The 25,193-nt window shown below is 37.6% G+C and overlaps 1 protein-coding gene across 24 annotated transcripts in view; it reads right to left on the reverse strand.

Annotated features, from left to right (window-relative positions):
- Nucleotides 1–25,193, reverse strand: part of NRXN1 (neurexin 1) — a 1,115,374-nt gene that overhangs the window by 466,597 nt on the left and 623,584 nt on the right. The window lies entirely within an intron of this gene.

Here is a 25,193-nt window from a genome sequence, read left to right on the forward strand (position 1 = left end):
CCTATAGGAAATAGGACAAAACCTCATAAGGATGATAACTCCTCCTAATCTTTCCTCCTACTCTTTGTTTAATTTCATTAATAAAAAAGTCAGTTTCCTTTGTACATTTTTTTAACTTTATAAATCTTTTCAATAACTCATACATTGAGAGAAGACCTCTGTGAATTTAGGAACACTTTTTCTTACTCCTGAGAGAGAATGGTTTACAGAGTCTGGTTTAGCTTACACACTGATTTAATAAAAATGCTATGTTACGCTTACTGTGTTAGTACTACAAAGGTTGGGGACAAGAGTCCTTGATAAACCACATTAGTAGTTAACTACCCAGAGGACCATAAGTTTTAAGAATAAACCAATCAAGCACAGAATTGATTCTATTTATTCTAATACATTCTGCTCTGATTTTCCCAGATTTTGGAAATGTGTCACCTTTAACTTCCACAACAACTTTGGTGAATTTTGGCTCTCCTAGTAGAGCTCAGGGAGCTAGAGCAACAAAATTAAAAGACCTTAGGGATAGGGCAAAGCAGGGTAATACTGAGGAAACTGACTCAGATGCATTTAGGAGGTTCACAAGTTTGCGGAAAGAAAAGGGTAGAAAGTATTAACAGAAAAATAAAAGTAATTTATAAGACAGAAACAATGCTGGAATGTAGAAGGACCCTGAGTTGACTTACCATTAATATGAAGTAGAAATAGAGAGTTAAACCTAAAGCTTATAGAACAAAATCTTATTGGAATAAGAATATCCTAACTTAGTTTAGTTATAGCTAAATCTAATTGTATTACTTTAAAAATAATCCATTTATTTGAGAAGAGACTCCTTTGTATCTTAAATTTATATTTTATTTAAATATAACAATAGCAAACTCCTTTAGATATACTTATTAGTAATTCTATCATTTATTTTAGAAATCTAATATACTGGCATTAAAGATTTAGGAATATAGGGACAACATTGATCTTTGTTAGAATGGAACTTTGGTCAAGGACTCTTATTCTAGTTTATTTAAATTCCAACATACTAATAAGACAGGCTGGCTTTTACCAAATGGATCAATGAGTCTTAATCCCAGATCTGAGGCTCTCTGCTGGTTACTAAGCTTCTAATTTACACAGAAGAATGAGAATTAAAATGGTCAGGCAGCAACAAATGGTTTAGGGAGGAATGAGAAACAACTGAAAGTAATTTCCTCGATTATGCCTTTCTTTTTTCTATTTACATGTGGTTTTTGTACAATTCAGAGAGGGATATATAAGGGGGCTACTTCATTTGATAATATATTTTTTTCTGATAATTAAAAAAATCTTATGAGCAATTGACTTCTTTTCACTTATAAACATGTCTGAAGATTAATTTTTGCATTACTTAATGAGGCAGATTATGAAATGTGCTTATCAATTCATCAAACAGTTGCCATCTATGATAATTGTTGAGGTGTCTCTTTTGAGTTATTATCTGTTCATCACTGACAGAGGCAATCATGCATTTCTAAAACTATCTGATCACATACATTGTTTATAACCAGCAATAAATTAATAAACCAAACATATTTAATAACACCAGAACCAGCAAAAATACCCTAAAGGAGAAATTAATGTGCAAATACCTTCTTAGGTAAGCTTTTTTTTTTTTTTTACATTATTGCTTTATTTTCTTTCCAATGTGCACAGCTACCCCCATTGCCATCATCTGCTCAAGAGGGGTGACTGAGTTTAGATTATTTACAGAGTTCCACCACAGGATGCATTTCACTATACTAGTGTTTTGCTGTCACTGCCTCTAAAAAATTGCCAGATGATAGGATCATAGGAGAGGAATGGAAATGTCAGTTCATCTAGTTCATGAGAAGGTCAGTTAGATTGTAAGAAACAGAAAAAGAGACAATTTTTTTCAAAAACCCTCAAATATTAGATATTTTCAATCAGTACTAATTTTGTTTTTTTAAGTACTAATTTTGAAATATGTTCTTAGATCAGAATAATGTGATCATTTAAAAAATAAGAGAACTAAGATAAAGTCATGGAGGATAAAGAGAACATTAACGAGGGAGTCATATTCTTTATATTGGTCCTAGTTGGTGCTTGATAAATAGGTGTTCTGTAAATGAATGAGTATGTAAGCAAAACAAATAATAGAGAAGAGATTTCATAAAGGTAGCCCCTAGGCCTAGATCAGGCCTACAAACTTAATAGTTTCACCAAAGAAATGTATTAAAAGCAAAATGGCCCATGTTTACAAATCAACAGATGTCATGTAAAATCTCTATCTCTTCAAAAGTTGAAAGACACAACAACATTCCTAGGAAAAAAAGAAATAAGGAGAGAACTGACTGACAAATCACAGGCCACAAATCAACCCAGGATATTTTCATATTAACTGGACTCATCTCAAGGAATAAGACCTACACATGGCCAACAAGCACACGAGAAAATGCTCTGCATCACTTGCCATCAGGGAAATATAAATCAAAACCACAATGAGATACCACCTCACACCAGTGAGAATGGGGAAAATTAACAAGACAGGAAACAACTGGAAGAGGATGTGGAGAAGGGGGGATCCTCTTGTACTGTTGGTGGGAATGCAACCTGGTATAGCCACTCTGGAAAACTGTGTGGAGATTCCTCAAAGAGTTAAAAATAGAGCTACCCTACAACCCAGGAACTGCATTATTGGATATTTACCCCAAAGATACAGATGCAGTGAAAAGCCGAGATACTTGCACCCCAATGTTTATAGCAGCAATGTCCACAATAGCCAAACTGTGGAAGGAGCCTTGATTTCCTTCAACAGATGAAGGAATAAAGAAGCTGTGGTCTATGTATACAATGGAATATTACTCAGCCATTAGAAATGATGAATACCCACCATTTGCTTTGACGTGGATGGAACTGGAGGGTGTTATGCTGAGTGAAATAAGTCAATCAGAGAAGGACAATCATTATATGGTTTTACGCATACAGGGAATATAAATAATAGTGAAAGGGATTAAAGGGGAAAGGAGAGAAAATGAGTGGGAAAAAAATCAGAGAGGGTGACAAAACATGAGAGACTCCTAACTCTGGGAAATGAACAAGGGGTAGTGGAAGGGGAAGTGGGCGGGGGGATGGGGTGACTGGGTGACGGGCACTGAGGGGGGCACCTGACGGGATGAGCACTGGGTGTTATGCTATATGTTGGCAAGTTGAACTCCAATAAAAAAAAAAAAAAAGAAGCCACTTTGTTATCAGGATGTTATGGTTTTCCAGGCTTTGCCATTTGTGGGCTGTTTCTCTAGCAAGACAAAGTATCTGGACATTGGATACTTTTCTCCTTTCAAATACTTTTACACTCTCAGTTCCCAAGAGTTTACACATTACTTCTATTTTTCCCACCTTACTGCCATTTATTCTCAGAACTGAGTAAGTTCTTTAGACAAAGTCATGTTTCTAGTGATACCTAGTCTGTTAGTCACTTATCTGGTTGTTGGAATTTCGACTCTGTGGCACTTCCCGTTCAGAAGTGCCATGAAATATTCCAGGAAGACAGATTAGATGACAGTGTGCTGTTTTCAAAACAGGAAGAACAAGAATTTGCCTGTTAACTTAATGGACTAAAGATATCTTGGCTTCGACAAATGTGTAGAAGGGATTTATGAAAAAATGAGAAAGATGGGCAAAATTAAGCTGTTCCAAAATAGATCATTCCTCCTCTTGGATTTTGTGAAAATTTGGGATAAAAAGCACATTGCTCCTCATTTGTTCATAGCAACTTCATATTAGTAGTTTATTCTCTATTGTTTGTTATATGAAGGGTTCCTTTAGTGGGAATAGACCAATTTGAAAATTAGACTTAATCTACTATTTCTTCATGACTTTCTCTCTTTGTGGGAATCAGACAAAATTACTGCTCACTTGCTGCTAACATATACAATTCCTAGGGAAGGAAGAAAATAAGGAAGAGAATTATGCTAGACAAATCAATGGCAGCAAAGAAACCAAAGATGTTTTTAAATCAACAGGTGTCATCTCAAGAGAGAAGATCTTTTGTTGTCTGTGTTGCCACTTCCTGGGATTTGTAATGGGAGGACTATTTCTCTACCTCTATAAATAAAGTATTTGACATAGTGGATTGTTTTCTCCCTTGAAACACTTTATTTTCTTGGCATCCAGGAAGCCACACACTAGTTCTGTTTTTCCTCCTTGCTGACCATTTATTCTGTCTCTTTTGCTAGATATTTGTTCTAATGTGACCTGCAAATAACAGAATATTCAGTTTTCATACCTCTCCATTAAACTCCTTTTCTGAGTAATTTTTTTGGTTTCCGTGACTTTAATCAATCTCTATATGATGATGTGATGCAAACATAAGTTTGTTGCATCTCCATTTTCAACTCTTCCTGGAGATCCCCATTCATCTACCTCCTTGTGCACTTCTGTTCTCTACTTGCATGGCAACTAGGCACATCAAAACCAAGCACTTACTTTTATGTCTTAAAATCAAAGTGCTAACACATACACACAGATAAGAATCTTCTCTACTCCACCCTGTCCCCAAAAGGAAAAGCTCTTGATTTTCTAATTTTTCATTTTCAGCCTGGTGTCTCATGACACCACCATTCTCATGGATAAGTAGGTCAACATTAAAGAATATATTTGATTCTGCTTTCTCTCAGACCCCACATGTAACTTGTTAGTAAGTACTGTCTATTCTGCCTCCAAAATAAATCTGGAATTTGACCACATCTTCACTTGGAAATCTTAAACTACTTTCTTTGGTGTGGACTCTTGGTAGAGCATCCTAACAGGTTTTCCTTTTTCCAGTGCTTCTCTAAAGTCTGGTGCCTACACTAAAGCCAGAGTTGCATTTGTAAAAATAGAAGTCATTCCCACGATTAAAAACTATCAGAGGGGCAGCCTGGGTGGCTCAGCAGTTTAGCGCTGCCTTCAGCCCAGGGCGTGATCCTGAAGACCCCGGATTGAGTCCCACGTCAGGCTCCCTGCATGGAGCCTGCTTCTCCCTCTGCCTGTGTCTCTGCCTCTGTCTCTCATAAATAAATAAATAAGATCCTAAAAAAAAATTATCAGAGAATCTCCTCTTATACTTAGGGCAAAATTTAAATCCTTTTCAATAACCTGAAAGATATGACAAGGCCACCTCTGATGTGATAATGGCTCCTAACATATAAAACCCTAGGAAAAGAAAAAAAAAAAAAACACAAAAACAAGGCCTTTATATGCTTGCTAGTTTTAAAATGCAGTCTGATTTCATTCAATTATATATGCAAGTACAATTTTCATGCCATGCTGCTGAAACCTGTAGAAGATAACAAAAGGAGTCACAATAGCTAATGTTTATAGTATAACTTATACCAGGCAATGAGTTAAAAGCTTTAGAGGTATTGTATTACTTACATTCCTTGTCATCGTCCCATAAGATATAAGGATCCCTATTTTAGAGATGAGAAACCTAACGGAGGAACCTAACACTGTGCCTTTGTAGTCTATATCCATGATTTTCAGGGTAGAGCTCATCGACACTAACAAACTTCAAGGATACCCCTACTGACCCTAAAAACGCAATTAATCCAAATATTTTAGGCCCTTACAGATTAACAACATAGGGCCAATGTAAATGACGTGCAAGGCCATTTACTTACATCTGTGGTGTCCTTGCTAGTAATCTATTAGTTGTTAAATTATTAAAACTTGGTCTTCAAAACTAAAATTAGTACTTAATAGAGTTAACTGTGAATGCTAATTCAATATCCTAATGAAAAATCTGGCTTCTGCCCAGCACCTGGGAGTAATGCAAATGGCACCCTATGCATGAACACATTCAGAGAGCCAAAAGTGCCAAAACTTAGAGGAAGATACTTTTTTTTAATCAAAGCATCTTGGGCAGTGGAAGCAATGAAAGTGGTTTCAAGTAATATTATTCTTGCTTTAAATGATAAATTCTTGTTTATTTAAGCTTTCTTATTGTCAATTTAACTCTTAACAGATCCTTTGCCTAACCTTACTCTGTGCAATGATGCACATTTGAATCATTCTATCTGTGACCACAATTATATTAAGGATAGACTTTAAAACATTTACACAAAGCAAACACATATGAATCATCTACACTCCTGTCACAAAGCAAAAGGACACACATATCCCATAGTGTTTGAATTTTATCTTTATAGTGATGTTTCATTGCTATCAAGGACTTTATGTCTATGAACGAATGGGTCATGAAGAATAGCGGTCAAAAAATGACTGAGAACTTCTTTTTGAAGTTAACAACTCTACTAGCTTTGTTCTAGTGCTTCCTAATGTAGTGTGCAAGAGAAGTATGATCACAAGACTGGGCAGAGAGAGAAGTGCAACCAGAGACAGACAGATCCTCAGGTGAACTGTAGAAATATTACCCATGATACTTAAGCATTCTACATTATATAAGTGTCAAAATTCAGCAACTGTAAGGTATTCTATTGAGTAAAACAGCAAAGAGCCTATCTTTAATTATCCTTCGTATTTTCTAAGGCAGGTTTCTGAATGATTTTACATGGAGGAGTTGCATTTTGGTTTCCTTAGGTTTTGAACTTAGGGTCAAAATTGTTGAGGGTTGCAGCTTCTCGTGAGTTTGGAGCATGTTATAAAAGAGGAAAAAGAAACACACTGAATTTACTACCTTGATTCTCTATGAAGAGCAGCAAGTGCCAGTCTCAATCCTCTCTTGGACATGGCTACAGGTCTTCAAGAGGCGCTGCGCAAGGGCGTTTCTGGACACCCTGATGACTGTTCTAGTTTTCGAGGGTCAAAGGCCAACTCGACTTTTGTTTCATTCTGACAGCAGCCAAGGGGAAGGTTTGATTGCTACATTTTGTAGTTAACTCCTCAAATGAGATGAGAAAACAAGCCAGAGAAGATAAACTATTAAGGTGGCAATCAGTGATACTGCTCCCTGTCCAGTCTCTCACATGTGCTTTAGGATAGAAGCATATAATGCTGATTGGTCAGCCTTCAGTGAAGCAAACAAAACATTCTTCTAAGGTTCTCTGTTGTGAGCGAAGCAATGCGAAGAATGACAACAAGGACGATTAATATCTAATGTGTTCCTACTATGGGTCATGGAATCTGCTTCCACACTGACTTGTTTATTATTAACAGTGAACCTGAGTAGGCAACACTATACTGTGCCCATGTTACAGATGAGGACACTAAAGCTTGCACAGAGGTTCACTGGCCATTTCTTGACTGATACACCAGCTCCTAATATTCTTCTATTCTGTAAACTTAAGCATTTCAATGTATTTTGAATTAAAAACTTACAAAGAGAGGCTTTCATTCACAGTTACTTCTTGGCTATTTTTAGGGTCAGCTCAAAGGAAACTAGTATTTAGAGTATTGGAGGTACAAGACATTTTTTTTTAATATTTTAAGAAATTTATTTTTTCCCCAAAGATTTTATTTATTCATGAGAGACAGAAAGAGAGAGAGAGAGAGAGAGAGAGAGAGAGGCAGAGACATAGGCAGAGAGAGAAGCAGGCTCCATGCAGGGAGCCCAACGCAGGACTCAATCCCGGTGCTCCAGGATCATGCCCTGAGTCGAAGGCAAACGTGGTTAACCGCTGAGCCACCGAGGCATCCCAAGAAATTTATTTTCTATTTTTAAAAATTTCCTTATTATTTTTACTGGCATTATTGAATCAGTTTTCCATATTCCTGTATGGTAACAGAAATGTTTATATTAAAAAAAGGTATATAAAGAAAACCCCATTCTGCAGCACTTGGGTAGCTCAGTTGGTTGTGTCCAACTCTTAATTTTGCCTAGTTCATGATATGGAACCCCAGAGCCCCTGTCCAGCTCCACTCTGGAAGTGGAGCCTGCTCAAGATTCTCCCTCTCCCTCTCCAACTGCCCCTCTCATCCCTATCTTTCCTTCTCAAAAAAAAAAAAAAAAAAAAAAATCCCATTCTAATTGTATTCAATTAATTGATGAACAAATACAGTAAAATTGCAAACTGAAAAAGAACACTGCAATTATCTTAAAATACGGTTTTCTCACAAACAAAAAACAAGATTCATAATTCTGCAAATAATGTGATAATATTCTGAATTGTTGAGCACATAAAAGAAGAATGTTGGAAAAAATCACAATCATCGTCTTAAACACTGCTTTACACACAAGCAAGATTTGGTGACTATGTAGAAGAGGCTCTGACATTCCTCAGGTCCATAGACTCTTGGGCTGTTTTTCTCCTATTAAATAGGATTGATTTATTGGCTAAGTTTCCCCAATAACTCCCAAGATACAGAAAACTGGCAAATCTGCATTATTTTGAGTCTCCACTAAGGTCACACTTTTTCATAGATTCAGAAACCAGAGAATTTTAAAACTTCTGCCTGTGTTAAAGCTTACTATTGTGCTCATTATCTTAGCATTCTTATTATTTTCTGTTGAGAAAGTATATCTGGAAATTCAGGTGACTAAAGAATATACACTATTTTGATGCAATGTTATTCAAGCACTAGAATTCTATCTAATGAAAAAAAAGAAAATACAGCCAAGGGACTTAAAAAAATTTTATTATTTTATTCATGAGAGATACAGAGAGAGAGGCAAAGACATAGGCAGAGGGAAAAAGAGGTTCCCTGCAGGGAGCCCGATGTGGGGGGACTCAATCCCTGGACCTGTGATCACACCCTGAGCTGAAGGCAGATGCTCAACCACTGAGCCACCCAGGTGTCCCCAGCCAAGGGACTTACTATGTTAGTAAGAAACCAATAAACAAACAAAGCATGTGTATCTTATTGTAGGATAACATGAGACCTCAAACATATGTTTGTGAAAATGTAAATAATTTATTTTAGTGAATTAAATGAAAAGGAAGTTCCTAATAATTAACATGCCTACAGTCATCTCTCTGTATATGGGAGTTCAAGAAACATTTCCATTTGTGGGAGTGTGCTCACTGGAAATAATGGGCACTGCCTTTGGACAGGATTTACTTATAATCTGACTGGTTCAGAGATGTACTTGTTCCCTAAAGAGGTGGCTTCCCTCATGTGTTTTCTATTACCATTTCTAGAGTTCCACAACATCTGGCTTAGGACTATAAAAGTGATATGCTATTCAATTATCAGCCTAATGGTGGGGCTGAGAGACACTGAATTTCAGCCAGCCATTTCTGTTTGATGATAGGGGCTGGGAGAGTAGGTGTACAAGCACATACATGAAATAAACTTTCTTTTCTACTCAGTTGGAATAAATTATAACATGTTTGGGCAAATACATGCATAACTATTTTCAGGACTGATTTGAGGCCATAATGGATTTTAGAAAGCCCACCTCAAACAGAGAATGGACTTCATTATTCTATTCTCTCAGTTTTTATGTTTGTTTTTGTTGTTTTTGTTGTTGTTGTTTGTTTGTTTTTACCTATGTTTTAAAGTACTGAGTTCTTAGGAGACTTCAGCTATTTTTTAAAATGGTTAATATATATAAATTCACGGAGTGATAGAAAGGCTGTTCCTAAGTCTTGAATAAAACCAGGTTGACACAGGAGAAGTTATGGAAAGAGGTATTTCCAATTATTAATAAGCATGACTGCCTCTCATGGGAGAGGCAATTAAAAATTATTTGCATTTTATTTTATTTTTCCATGTCTTTCGTGATATTTTCAAAGTTTTCCAGTAAAGTTTTCCAGTAATGTTAAAGGGTAATACATTTTGGCTATTTCATATTTGCATATTCATCTATTATAGATAAAGGACTTTATTTTGGGGGACTCCAAGGTGGCTAAGTTGGTTAAGCAACTGACCCTTGATTTTAGCTCAGGTTAGGATCTCAGGATCATGGGATCAAGACCTCATTGGGTTCCATACTCAGTGTAGCGGCATCTGCTTGGGATTTTTTTCTCTCCCTCTCCCTCCATCCCTCCCCCGCTTGCATGCATATGCATGCACTCTCTCTCTCTCTCTCAATAAATTAAAAAAAAAAAAAACAAAAAAAACCTAAATAAATAAATAAATAATCTTAAAAAAAAAAGATTTGATTTTTCCTTCTTGGCTTATCTCTCTGTCTCTGTTTGGTAAATTTGACAAAAATAATAATAAATGCATACTTCATTCAGTCCCAAGCTTTTTCTCTTTCAGGGAACTTCTAGTGGGGAGCCCAGGTCCTTCTGCTTTTCAAAGGGTTCTGCTCCATGAATGCATCTTTCCCAAGGTCCATCACTCATGTTGTCTGGCAGCTAGGCTTACCTAACCAGCATCCAGTTAGCAGGAATATGTGACTCTCACAATTAAGCCATGCTACCCAAAATAGTCTTTGTCTGCTTAGGTGTTCTTGAAAACCTGTATATTCTGCAAAAACTTGCACTATCCCAAATCCATGTAACTATGTACCCAGAGCACTTGAAGAAACATCAGTAATCCTAAATAAAAATTCTATCATTGAAAGACATTTAATTTTTAATAAATGTACTAAAGAATAGGTCTTTAATTAAAATTAAAAGGTGAAATGTTGTTTGATGGACAGTAGTCTGGGAAAGAATTGAGGATTCTTTGGATCCATGAGCAAAGTGCATGAATGCCAGGGAGAACAGTTCAACCAACACTATAAACCAGAGTTTATGGCCTGTGTCCCAAGGAAGAATAAAGGTTGAATGGGCAAGTGTATCTGGCTCCTCCACTGCTGTTGTCTTGACCTGTTTGCATACTTTGCATACAGGTACTAATACTTGCTGGTGCAAAATATTAACATGCCATGAAAAAGATCACAAATGAGAGATGCGATGTTACTCTCTACTACATTGACATATTTCCTATATTCCAAGCATGTCTAAGCTTTCCCAGGTTACAGAAATGGGATATGTAGCGGGAGAGACTAAATCAAAAAGGATATTTGTTTCTGTATCTGTCCTCTCCCCCTTTTTAAAATTCTCAAGTTATTTAGAACCCTAGAAGGAAAAAGAGTGCTATGAAGGTCAGGGTTCAGAAACCCAATAACTTACATAAGTATAATAAAGAATAAAGTTGGGGCATATTTAAAAATACATAGGTTTGTTCTTATAGTGGATATAAGAAACGCAAAACATGGATAAAGCTTTTGGCCTTAAGTAAGACCAAAAAGCATCAATGCCTGGACAACAAGATAAGATCCTCATTAGTAAAATCACAAGAACACTGTTTCCAGGTAAAATGGCATTAAGAAGCTTTCTTTGCACTTAAATTGGAAAAAAACAAACAACTTTGTAAAAAATGGAACTCAGGGGAACCCTGGGTGGCGCAGCGGTTTGGCGCCTGCCTTTGGCCCAGGGCGCGATCCTGGAGACCCGGGATCGAATCCCACGTCGGGCTCCCGGTGCATGGAGCCTGCTTCTCCCTCTGCCTGTGTCTCTGCCTCTCTATCTCTCTCTGTCTCTCTGTTACTATCATAAAAATAAATAAAAATTAAAAAAAAAATGGAACTCAGGACATGCTAATCCCAAAATATATCACCTTGGCATACTGAATATCTCAAGCAGAAAGAATCTGAAAAGTGACGTGTGTGGGAAGGACTTTCTGACCTTCCCTTGAAGCAGGCCATAAAACCTCCTATGAAAGGTGCCCTCCCTGTAACTAGAGGAAAGAAGTATCCTTATCTCTGAATCAAAGAATACAGAGGAATATGAATGAACAGGCCTTGCCAAGTGTCCCTCAATTTACTATACTTAGCTCATATTCTTTATCCTATCATATCTTTCCACAAATTTCCATTCCTTATCAAATCTAGCATAAAAACATTCAGGTTTAACCATTTCTTCCAATGTTCAAAGACTTCAGCATCACATAAAACTTACCTTATATAATGTTTATGCTTTTTACTATATTTGTCTGCCTTTAGTTATGGGATCTCCACTGAATACTTAAAAGGGTAGAGTAACAAGATACTTTCTTACCCAATGTCAACAGGAACAAATGAGATTGTTTGAAATCTATAAATTTATCAATAAGTTTATTAGAATGTTAGAATTCTGAATACTGATACTTTTTTTTAAAGTGTGTGTTGGGCAAAGAGGAATGTTTTGCAAAGTAAGAAGTATATGTTTTATAAAACTTGTAGAAACTGAAGATACGAATATTATCTCGGAAGTGTGTAGATGACAGGTCTACAATTGATTATTCATGCATAATGCTTTGTAATTGTTTCAAAATAAAATTCCAGGGTAATGAGTTTGGCAAACTGCACTGAGAAGTGCTCTAAGGCTGAAATATTGCAATCTTTTCCCAAATCTAAGAAAAGTGAATTGACTAGCGTAATATCTCAAATTTAAACTTTCTTCCATGATTTTTTTCAATATCTCCAGTCCTATTACCATATTTTCCTCCCATTTTGTACCAAGCATTTTGCTTAGCCTTTCAGATTCATCTTTTGCCTTAAATTTGATAAGATGCTTATTTATACTAATGAGTTTTATGCTACCAAAATCAGAATATTTTTTAAAATCCATTTGTTTTATTTATTCATTTTTTAAATTTTTATTTATTTATGATAGTCACAGAGAGAGAGAGAGAGAGGCAGAGACATAGGCAGAGGGAGAAGCAGACTCCATGCACCGGGAGCCTGACATGGGATTCGATCCCAGGTCTTCAGGATCACGCCCTGGGCCAAAGGTAGGCGCTAAACCGCTGCGCCACCCAGGGATCCCCTAAATCCATTTGTTTTAGATGGAAAGTCCTGCTAGTAAAAATATTCTTAATGTATATGATTCAATCAAATATTGACTTTGGTAGTGATTTGAAAAGTCACTGCTGAAGACCAAAAATAACTGTAAGAGAATCAGAAAATGAGGTTATGGCTTCTGCTTGGAGCTACAAATGAACGCCTTGAGAAACAATGTGATGACTGAGGACTTGGCTTCCTCACTGGTGAGGGAGAAGATGAGGGACGGGGAGGCCCTTGAGTGATTTATAAAACAGAATCTCTAAGATTCCTTCCAGCTCAAAAAGGTTGATTATTCCATTCCTTCCATAGCATGACTCATGGTACCCCAATGAGACTAGACAGAAGGCAGCTGGGCCCTGATCTGACAAATCTTTAATTGGTTCCATCAAATGGCAGATGAAAGGCAAAGGCACAGAGGAGAATGGAGCAATTCTTCCATATGGATGCCTTCCTGGGGTAGGGGAGTTCTCTCAAGAGCCCATGATTAGTATGGTGATTCCTTACCAAAAAAAAAAAAAAAAAAAAAAAATCTAATTTAAAAGTGACTTAGGCAATCAAAGGACAATCATCATATGATTTCACTCATATGTGGAATATAAGAAATAGTGAAAGGGACTATAAGGGAAAGGAGGAAAACTGAATGGGGAAAAGTTAGAGAAGAGGACAAACCATGAGAGATCCCTAACTCTGGGAAATAAAGGGTTGTAGAAGGAGAGAAGGGTGGGGGGATGGGGTGACTAGGTGACAGGCAAGAAGGAGAGCATTTGATGGGATAAGCACTGGTGTTATACTATATGTTGGCTTTATTTATTTTTTTTATTTTAAAGATTTATTTATTTATTTACTTATGAGAGAGACAGAGAGAGAGAGAGAGAGAGGCAGAGACACAGGAGGAGGGAGGAGCAGGCTCCATGCCGGGACCCCGACGTGGGATTTGATCCTGGGACTCCAGGTTCGCGCCCCGGGCCAAAGGCAGGCGCCAAACCGCTGAGCCACCCAGGGATCCCCTATATGTTGGCTTTAATTGAACTTAAATTAAAAAAAAAATAAGGTTACTTAGATCACAACCAGAGTGATTTTTCCAATATCCTTTCCTGATATTTCAATATCTTGTTGCTATATTCAAAACTGGGAAAAATCATGCAAACTCATGAGAGCCTTCTCACTTCCTGAAAATCCTAGCTCAGATTATTTGCTTCTAGGAAGGTGACTTCTCCTCCCCTGTTGGCCTGGGGATGAAGGAGGGGTAAAAATCCTAGCAGACTAAACTGAACATTTGACAAAAGAAACAGTTCAACCTTGGACCTGCCTACAACAGCCTCCTTTTATTCTGATTGGATCTGTGGAAAATAATAACCCTGAGGAACTCAGAGAAGCATTGTTTATCTTCTTTTATCTATTGCTCTGTTTAGAAAATAAAATTAATCTGCAGCAGAAAAAAAGTAAGCACAACAGGCATTTGCTATAGTACCAAGGGATCAAAGTTACAGAGCCTTCATATCTTTATTTTTTATTTTTTTTTACAATCTGAATTACTAAACCCATTAATTAAGAAGTATAGAAACAAGAGAAACTAATATTTATGGGAAACTTTAAAAATAGCAGTATAACTAATACATAACATTATATTTGTTTCAAGTGTACAACATAATGATTCCATATTTATATACACTGCAAAATGGTCATAATAGTAAGTCTAGTTATAGTCTGTCACCATAGCAAATCACAAATTGTGTGTGTGTGTGTGTGTGTGTGTGTGTATAATGAGAACTTTTAGGATTTACTCTCTTGGCAACTTTCAAGTATGCACTAAAATATTATTGACTATAGTCAGTGTGCTGTACATTATATCCCCATGACTTATTCATTTTATAATTGGAAATTTGTACCTCTTGACCCCTTTCATCCATTTCACCTAATGCTCAACCCTGTCTCTCAACAACCACTGTTTTCTATACCTATGAATTTTGTTTCATTGTGTTTTGTTTTGACATCTGCAGTGATTCTCTCTCTTTTTTTTTTTTTGCAGTGATTCTCTTGTAGGCAATGTATAGATGTATTGTTTTTCTAGCCATTTTGCTACTCTATGTCTTTTGTTTGGAGAATTTAGTCCATTTACATTTAAAGTGATGATTGATAGGTATGTATTTATTGCCGTTTTGTTGTTTTGTAGTTCCTCTCTGTTCCTTTCATCCTCTATTCTCTTCCATTATGATTTGATTACTTTTGTCAGTGTTATGTTTAGATTATATTCTTACTATCTTTTGTGTACTATAGGTTTTTGCTTTGTGGTTACCATAAGACTTACACATATCATATGCATATGTATGTGTGTGTGTGTGTGTGTGTGTGTGTTGCATATTTTAAGTTGATAGGATCTTTATATAAATATATTCTAAACTGCAATTTTAAGTCCCCCAGCACATTTTGTTTTTGTTGTCAAATTTTATATCTTTTTAATTTTATATATCCCCTAACAATCATAATAGCTGTTTTTACTACTTTTGCTTTTTACCCTTCATACTAGCTTTGTAAGTGGTTAATCCATAACTTTACTATATATTTACTTTTACTAGTGAGGTTTACACATGTATATTATCTTATTAGTAATTATTTAGTAATAATTAATATTAGAAGTAATTTTAAATGCTTATAAGTAATTACTAATATTGTTACTTATAATTACTTCTAAGTAATATTACTTATTACTAATTAGTACTCTTTCTTTTCAACTTAAAGAAGTCATTTTAATGAATCTTATAAGGCTGATTTAGTGCTGGTGTAGTATGACGAAGTCCTTTAGTTTGTCTGGAAAACTGTCATTCCTTCAATTCTAAATGATAAACTTGCTGGGTAGAGTATTCTTGGTTGGAAGTTGTTCTGTTTTTGTTTCAGCATGCTTCCTTCTGCCCTTTAAAGCTTTTGCTTAAAAAAAAAAAAATCTGCTGATAGTCTTAAGGAGTTTCCGTTGTATGTAATAGTGAGTTGTTTTTCTCTTGTTGCTTTTAAGATTCTCTAACTTTAAGTTTTGACATTTTAATTGTAATATTTATGCCTTGGTGTGGATCTCTTTGGCTTTATTTTATTTTGAGCATTCTGGACTTTCTGGATCTGGAAGTCTGTTTTCTTCTCCAGGTTAGGAAATTTTTCAGCCATTATTTTTTTTTTTTTTTTCAAATAAGTTACCTGCCCCCTTTTCTCTTTCCTTTCTTTCTGGGGTCCAGTTATGCTAATGTTCATCTTGCTTGATATAGTCCTTTATTTCCCTTAAGCTTTCTCTATTATTAAAATTGTTTATGTTTTTTGCTACTCTGTTTGGGTGAGTTCCACTGCTCTTTTTTTCTTCTGCTTCATTCAGTCTTAAATCCCTCCAGTATATAATTTTTCAGCTCAGTTATTGTATTCTTCCACTCTGTAACTTCTGTTTGGTACTTTTCCTATATTTTGTATCTCTTTGTTGAAGTTTTTAATGTTTTTATCCATTCTTCTCCCAAGTTTGGTGAGTATCTTTATGACCATTACTTTGAACTCTTTATCAGGTCAATTACCTATTTCTGTTTCATTTTTTTCCCTGAGATTTTATCTTGTTCTTTTGTTTGAAACATATTCCTCTGTTTCCTCATTTTGCTTGACTTTCTGCCTTTCTTCCAATGTCTTAGGTGTAACAGTTACTTCTTACAGCCTTTAAGGAGTTGTCTAGTGTAGGATATGAACCTTGTTGTTCAATCAATCCTGTTCTAGCTCTTGAATCTTTTTAATTGTCTAAGAAGACTGGTTTACTTTTGTAGGTCCCAGTTGAGAGAATGCCAAGACCTTCCATAGTTCCAAAGAGTGTGATCTTGGTCAGATCCTAATTTCAGACTGGAGTCAGACCATCAGATCACAAGTTTAAGGTATAGAAACATATACATAGTCATAAACACCATGTGATCACAGTCATAAACACTGTTTGGCTCCAGACCAGGTGGTCTGGGGGTGTTTCCTAGGCAACACTGCAAGAATTGGGACACTAGATGAGTGTATAGGCTCATTTCTGGGAGGTATGGATGAGCTGTAGCTATACCGAGGAAGAACACAAGATGGTGTCTCTTGGCCTATGTTCTGTGAGAGTACATTTGTAGCCTCTAGGTGTGTGGCAAACCTGACTGAAGCCTGCCCCTTCGTGCTGAAGCTCCAAGGTAAATAAATAGGCCTTTATCAAGGGAAAACCAGAGTTGTCTTCAGTCCACTGTCTGTGCAGTGCCCTGGGGGTTGCAGCCTGCCAAGAACTGCCTCTCTAATTGTTACAGCCACATGGGACTCAGAACACAAGCCCACCAGAGCTAGACAATCAAAGAGAGTCCTTTGTGTGGTCTGTGTGTACTCTCCAGCTTTAGTAAGGTGGCTAAGTGTGCCCGTGGGTTTTCAGAGGGTAGCTAGAAGTGTGGGGGTAAGGTACACCTACGAACTTTAGCAGGGCAGTGGGAAATTGCAGAAACTGTGTGAGCTTGTATGCACTAACTAGGTAGAGGCGGAGTGCAAAAATGGCACATGTCAGCATCTTCTTCCAAGACAGTTCCAGCAGAACCCTGCCTCTCCAGCAGATTCTGTAAGATTAGCAAGTGTAACTCCTTCACAAATAGTTTAGACACTTTGCAACCTGCCACTTTTACACTAGGTCCCAAGTCGGAGTGGGAGCCCTTTAAAAGTGGTATGTCAGTTCCTTATAGCCTTTTAGTCTCTAGAACCAAGCCCTGCTGTCTTTCAAAGCTAGATGATCTGGGGGCTCATCTCTCTAGTACTGGTCCCAAGGATTGGGGTCCCTGCTGTGGGGCACAAGACCCTCACTCTTTAGGGAGAAGCTTTTGCTCTGTGAGAGCCATCTTGACTGAAGGGTGCCCTACCATGGATGATGTCTCCTACCATCTTGAGGTGGCCCTTTTCTCCTTTGCTGTGCAGGAGCTGGTGAGCTAGTCTTTAGGTCTTTTTCAGAGGGAGCTGATCCATTATAGTCAGAATGCTGTAGGATGAGGCGAATTCAGGATCTTCCTATGGTGCCATCTTGAACTGCTTCCTACCAGGAAACTTGATCTTTGTTGTATCAGCCATAATCTCTTCCAAAGCTTTTTTTTTTTTTTTTTTTTTTTAATTTATAAACAAAACTATGCTGAAATGATAAAGTATGATGAACTGTTTTCAATGATAAACAGCAGTTTATGTTGCCAGTCTAATAAATTTGAATAAGGACCTAGTGAAAACACAGAGTAGGGGTGGAAAAACAAAACAAAACAAAAAAAAAACAAAAAAAACAAAAAGAGGAAAACCCTGGGAACCATAAACAACAAAGCTGAATTTCCTATGCCATAGTGCCCCCTGCTGGGAGGTCTTAGAAGTGGTGTCTTCCATAGAGCAAAGTAGTTTCCTCTGACAGGCTGCAAAAAGGGGATTTGCGTTTTGAACAACAGAAGTCACTTAAATGAAAGGAATGTATGCATATTATTTTCATGTGTTTCTTTTTACATAACCATGAGTGGGAGGAGGGGATAGGATAGGATTGGGTTATGCATAAAGAATCCCAGAACCCATTACAAGTAGGCCTATCCCTGGCTTCTCTACATCACTCTATGATATTTCTCAAAGCTCTTTACGCTTCAGCTACTCATCTATAAAATGAAAATAAGAATAATAACTCATATATTTATTGCAGAAGGCTACTGTAAAAACGAGATAATACATGAGAAAGAGTGCTTTGAATGCCATGGCACTAAGCAAAATGCGTATGAATGTAAGAATGAGGGTAGGTGGGACATTTCCATTAACAACTAAACTAACTTTTTGTAGAGTTATCAAAAGGTTGCCCAGGCTGGAAACACCAGATCTTGTTGCTGAGGGAGCAGATGTTCGAGGGACTCACTAGAGGCTATCTTTGATATCCATTCTGCTGCTTAGATTCTTCACATTTCAAAGACTAGAGTATTGCTTACAGAGGCTATTACCAGTTGACCAATAGAGATGGATAAAGGGTAAAGGAAATCAAGACAACTTCTTGGTTACTTTGTAATTATTAATGGCAGGATCTCCAGTCTCCTGTTAAGTCTGCAGACCAGCAGCATCTGCATTACCCGGGAGCTTGTTAGAAATATAGAACTTCTGGGGCACCTGGGTGACTCAGTCAGTTAGGCATCTATCTGCCTTCGGCTTGGGTCATGATCCCAGGTCCCAGGATTGAGCTCCACATAGACTCTCTGCTCCATGGAGAGCTTGCTTCTCCCTCTCCCTCTGCATCTGCCTGCTGTTTCCCCGGTTTGTGATCTCTTTCTCTCTCAAATAAATAAATAAAATCTCAAAAAAAAAAAAAAGAAATATAGAACTTCCTATTTTATCCCAGACCTACTAAATCAGAGCCTGCATTTTAACAATCTCTCCAGGTAATTCTTATACACATTCAACTTTAAGAAACCACTCCAGCCTGTTTAAGCTATAAACTTTCTTTCTGGCTATATATCATTGATGTCTAGGAAGTATATACAAAAAAAAATATTTTTGAAGTTGGCCTCATTTTTTTATTTTTTAAAAATACTTTATTTATTTAACAGAGAAAGAGAACACAAGCAGGGGGAGGAACAGAGGGAGAGGGAGAAGCAGGCTCTCCATGGAGCAGGGAGCCTATGTGGGGCTTGATCCTAGGACCTTAGGATCATGACACAAGCCAAAGGCAAAAGGTTTAAATGACTGAGACACCCAGGTGACCCTTGGCCTTATTTTAACAATACACTGGCAAGTACCTGTGAAAATGAAATTGGAAAAAGAAACTGTGGCTAAGGATAATTAATTTTTATGAGGCTCAAAAGAAACTATAATAAAATGATGTTTTAAACATAACATTGTATTTCTTAAAAAAAAATTTACAACTTTTTAGTACTAATTTTAAGAAATTCTATGTATTAGTAATAACACATACATATTTTATATTTGCTTTTATTACCTGAGTTGATAGAATTTTAAAATGCAAAGTAATTAGAAGAGATTTCAGGGAGTAGACTCAAGTCAAATCATATTTTTGAAAAATCTACTAAAGCTGAGGCTTTCATTTAAAACACAATGCACTTGATCCATAAGATGTTCTGAATTGTTGGAACTGGAAAAACATTGTAGTAGCATCAATTAGGGCCAGAGTTCTTCTCCAGGCACAATTTTACAGTGAACCAAATATGGGAGATGAGTGGACAGTTGCAAGAAAGGGATCTATTCCCTTTTACATCTCCTGTGTTCCACCTGTCACCCCTCAGCCACCTCCACCCTCTGCCTTTTTCTTCTTCTTTTTTAAAAGATTTTATTTATTTATTCATGAGAGACACACAGAGAGAGGCAGAGACACAGGCAGAGCGAGAAGCAGGCTCCATGCAGGGAGCCCAACGTTGGGGCTCAATCCCCGGTCACCAGGATCACACTCCCGGCTGAAGGCAGCGCTAAAGTGCTGAGCCACCTAGGCTGCCCCTCTGCCTTCTTCCTTTAGGTATTTTATACTATAGCTGTTCTGTGAACTCTAAATCCAGTGGTACACCTAGGGCACCCTGTGTTATTTGGTGAGGGAAGCCATCTGATTAAACCAATGCACAGTAAAGTGTGTGGATTCTAACAGTTTTCTTTAATCTCCCCAGGCGAACCACTCAATTTTTAGGTGGGTGAATTCATATACCTAAGTGAAAAGCCCATGAGCAGAACTTCATGCAATTTAAGAAGTAGCGAGTTTTGGGTGTGCCTGGGTAGCTCAGTTGGGTAAGCATCCAACTCTTGAGATTTTGGCTCATGTCATTATTTGGGTCCTGAGATAGAGCCCCACACTAGACTCTACTGGGCATGAAGCCTGCTTGAGATTCTCTCTCTTCCTCTCTCTCTCTCTCCTCTCTGTCTGTCTGTCCATGTCTCTCTCAAAAAAAGAAAGTAATGAGTTTTAGGTTTGATGTAGGAGAGATTTCAGGATCCAGGCACCTCCTAGGGCCCACTGAACGTGTTCAATCTTCTATAGCTTATTTTCTACTAAAATGTAGTCTACCTGCACATGTGATGCCCATGGGTTATTGTCTCATAGAAGAGTATAAATCCCTAAAAGTATGGATTTCAGAATTTGTATAATTACTTTCTCTGAACCATTGGAAATATTTTTTTAAAAAATGTTTCCTGGCACTTAAGTTAGACACTGACGGTCAAGCAATGGCCTGAGGAGAGGATCTTAGTAGTACAAGAATTCTGTTTGCTTTGCCAGTGGGAAGATCTTTAGTAAGGGAATAGGAGCTTTTAACCTTAAAGTCCAGGGGTTCTGATCTGTCCATTTCATTGAACAGAGCTCAGCATAGGCACAGAAGAGCATCTCTCTTAGGCTCCCTATATTGATACACTCTTTTTCTTGTTGAAAGCTTCATTTCCAGATATACTTGACAAATGTTCTACTCCAGAATAAGACCTCTTCCCCAATTTACTATGCAAAGAAGGGGAGCTTTCAGAAAAAGAAGATACAGTGTGTGTGATATTTTCTAGCCTTGTATCCTTTTTTAAAATATTTATTTATTCATGAGAGACACAGAGAAAGAGGCAGAGACATAGGCAGAGGGAGAAGCAGACTCCCTGCAGGGAGCCTGATGTGGGACTCGATTCCAGGACCACCGTAATGTGGTAGAATGAATGTGAATTCAAGCAGTCACACTCCAGAGCCTATACTTTTTCATGTTAATTCTCCTCCTCTAATACCTTTGCAATCCCTAGTTTTGATTTCATATCATGTTTTCTCAATGTTTTCTGCTTTCTATAAAATCTTGATACTTCTGGCAATAAGTCTTTAAATAATGGTTCCACATCTACTGGGAGGAGAGATGATGGGAAGACTACCATAAAACACAACAGAACTTTCAAGAGAAGACACAGTCATAAATTCAATCTACTAAATAAAGGAAGAAACAGTGAAGAAAAAGTTAACCCCTTGGGGGAAAAATATATACTTTAAATATCTGTATGGATCTCCTGTGAAAAAGAAAAAAAATGTTAAATAATTTTTTAAAAAGATTTTATTCATTTATTCATGAGACACACACACACACACACAGAGGCAGAGACACAGGCAGAGGGAGAAGCAGGCTCCATGCAGGGAGCCTGACGGGACTCGACCCGGGTCTACAGGATCGGGGCCTGGGCTAAAGGCGGCGCTAAACCACTGAGCCACCGGGGCTGCCCATAAAAATGTTTTTTTTTTTTTTTTTTTTTAATTTTTTTTTATTTATTTATGATAGTCACACAGAGAGAGAGAGAGGCAGAGACACAGGCAGAGGGAGAAGCAGGCTCCATGCACCGGGAGCCCGACGTGGGATTCGATCCCGGGTCTCCAGGATCGCGCCCTGGGCCAAAGGCAGGCGCTAAACCGCTGCGCCACCCAGGGATCCCCCATAAAAATGGTTTTAATTGTCATTTCCAAAATGTTGTTCCTCAACACTTGGGGATTTTTATGATAGAACCTAAATCCCATATTTTTTGAATGACCTTTATTTTTCAACAAGAAACTCCATCTTTGCACGAATTTCATTATTTGACTCTGCAGTCAAGAGGATCTCTCATGGCCACATCTAGCTAGATATATGTAGGGGTCTGAGTGGAAAGGCAGGTCAGGAAACTTATACTCATTTTAAACTAGTGCCCTGTCAGGTATTATGTATGTCCACACACATAATCAATAACTTCTGGTTCGGCCTTTCCATTGAATACAGAGAGAGCACGATCACACAATCTATTTCCTTTGGTTCTTATCTGATGACTAATTCTGTTCCATGCACCTTTGGAACCATTAGTTAAAGGAACTAATGTATTATGGAAGGGTGGTACACTAACTGGGCTATATGCCCAAGTCTCAGACCCAACTTTAACCCATGTAGCATTCTTTTTTCATAGTGAATGTGTAAAGTTCGATTTGCACATTGATTGATCACACCAGGAAATGGGAAGACCTCACCTCACAATCTTTTTTAAAAGCTGTATTATTTATTTGAGAGAGAGAGAATGAAAAAAAAAATGGGGAGCAAGAGGGTGAACCAGATTCTCTACTGAGCAGGATGCTCAACGTGGGGCTTGATCCCAGGACCCTGGGGTCACGACTTGAGCCAAAAGCAGATTCTTAACCAACTGAGCCACTTAGGCACCCTCACCTCACAATCTTGAAAACTGATAGTGCCTCTGCCATCACCTCTGGATATGATGAAAAGGGAGCTCATTTCCTGCACATACTATAATAAGTCTATGGATATTATCCATCACATATCTTTTAAAAATTACTCAATTCCCCATTTTTAATTATTAAACTGCTATGGGCTCTATATTCTAATCTGTCCAATGATGGGGAAAACTGGATAGTTTCTATAATCCCCCTATGTCTATAAAGCTAAAAGATTTACTTATAAAAGCATGTGTAACATTTTCTTTCTTTGCCCCAAGATATCTTTAAAGGTTTTATAAACTAGTCTCCTTTGAACATTTCTGTCATCAACCTGCCACTTTTCTGTTCAGAAATGTATAATGACTTTTCACAGGAAATTATACCATTATCCCCTCTGCATATCTAAACTACCTATCCTTCAAGACACAAATAAAATTCTGTCTCAGATCACTGTCTTCAACCTCACTGATGTTACTCCTCTCCTAAAGACGATAGCCTTTATTCTGTGTATACAGTGTGTGCTTCATCATATTCTCACTTGCATTATTTTCTCATTATTTTTATGTTTGTCTTATGCAACTAAATTATATGCTGAATAAAGACAGTGGACTCAATAAATACTTGTTGCCCTTTCCATATTTATTCAATAAGTGTTTTCATTACCTATGTGTCAATCTGGGAAATGTAAGAATAAATAAAATACAATCCTAGCCCTCCAAGATTGCGCTATCTAAAATGGTAAAGTCTCGCCAGAACTGGGTGAAATTGTTCCAAAGGCCACTGTGAAGAATGCAAATCAGAGTCTACAACAGATGAATGCAAGAATTTCTAAGTAGTAATGAGCGTCTGGTTGAGGTTGTACCTGGCACAAGATCATGCTAATAAAGAATATTTATTGAGCCCTCCCTATGTGCACAGAATGTGTTCTTTAATTTAGTCCTTACAACAACTCTGGGCACTGTTTCCATCTTCATTTCATCAATGAGAGAAATGTAGCTGAGAAGGCAAGTGCTTGCCCAAGGTTGCATAACCTCGGTGAGAGAGTCAGGCTCAGAGAAGCAGTCTCACTTTGAGCAGGCTTTAACCATTCTGCACTACTTCCTCTGCAAAACTGTTGCTCTCTAAGTGTCTTACTGAATAGACAGATCAGAGAGCATGCATTAAGAGTGAAAAATCCACTCTTCAGTAGGCTTCAAAATCCAAGGTCTCTGAAATTCTGGACCAACATAAATTGTGTGTGTGTGTGTGTGTGTGTGTGTGTGTTGTGTGTAAATAATTTACAGTCCACATTGTGCTTCTCTTTTCCCCTCCTTCCCCAGTAGCTAGAACTAATCAGAAGAAATGCTTTATGCCTCTTCAAGTCAATAGCTTTGAGGAAGGGGGAGAGAGAGAGAGAGTGAGGTTCCTCCATCAGCTTGATCTTTGTGTTTGTATAATCTTAATCTGATCATACCTTTTCAGAACAATATGCATAGAATGTGGAGACTAAATTGAAACTACTGACACAAAAATTGAGCGTAGAAAGAAAAAAATGTCAACACGTGGCAGGTTCTGGAGTGGTATTCCAGCTTATCTTTGTTTGGGGTTGGGGTGGGATGTTGTTTATGGATGTGCTTGAGTCTGGTGCATGCCAAAGCCAAAAAGGCAGCTTTCCCCTTCATTTTTCTCCTATATAATCTCCATTTGGTCCCCAAATGCTTACCCCTCCCCGCCAAATGCTGTAAAAATCTGTCTTTTGATATCACAGATGGAAAAGACTTATTAGCTCATGAAGCTCACCCTGCCTCAGGAGAGAAGCAATGCACCAAATACCATCCACCCCACCCTTTGAGTTTCAAAGCCTAGTAGATGTTCTGACCAAATCTGTTCATCCTTCTATACTCATATAACCTCCAGTGATTAACAGCAATAACAAAAATAAATTTGTCTTGTCTCTGGCTCCTCACATTCTTGGGAATAATCCTCTCCTGCAAAGGAAGCATGTTTTTCCTGCTATGCTCTTAAGTAGTGCCACAGGGTAGAAGGAAGTGGCCATTTGTTTTTCCTGGTTATCACTAGGCTTTCCAGTCCCAAAATAAGAATAAAGAGATGCACTTAATTAAGTATCTTCTCCTTTCTTTGGGGCAGCATCATCCAAAACAGTTTAAACCTTCAAAATAATAGATAACTACTCTTGAGCTAAAGGTTTTAAGATTTTTTTTTTTTTTTAATTTATTCACTTGTGAGAGAGAAAGAGCAGGAGAGAGGGTTAGAAGAAGAGGGAGAAGCAGACTCACCACTGAGCAGGGAGCCCAACACAGGGCTCAATCTCAGGACTCTGGGATCATGACTGGAGCC

Source organism: Canis lupus, chromosome 11, assembly GCF_048164855.1.
Source record: "Canis lupus baileyi chromosome 11, mCanLup2.hap1, whole genome shotgun sequence".
Taxonomy (NCBI): Eukaryota; Metazoa; Chordata; class Mammalia; order Carnivora; family Canidae; genus Canis; species Canis lupus.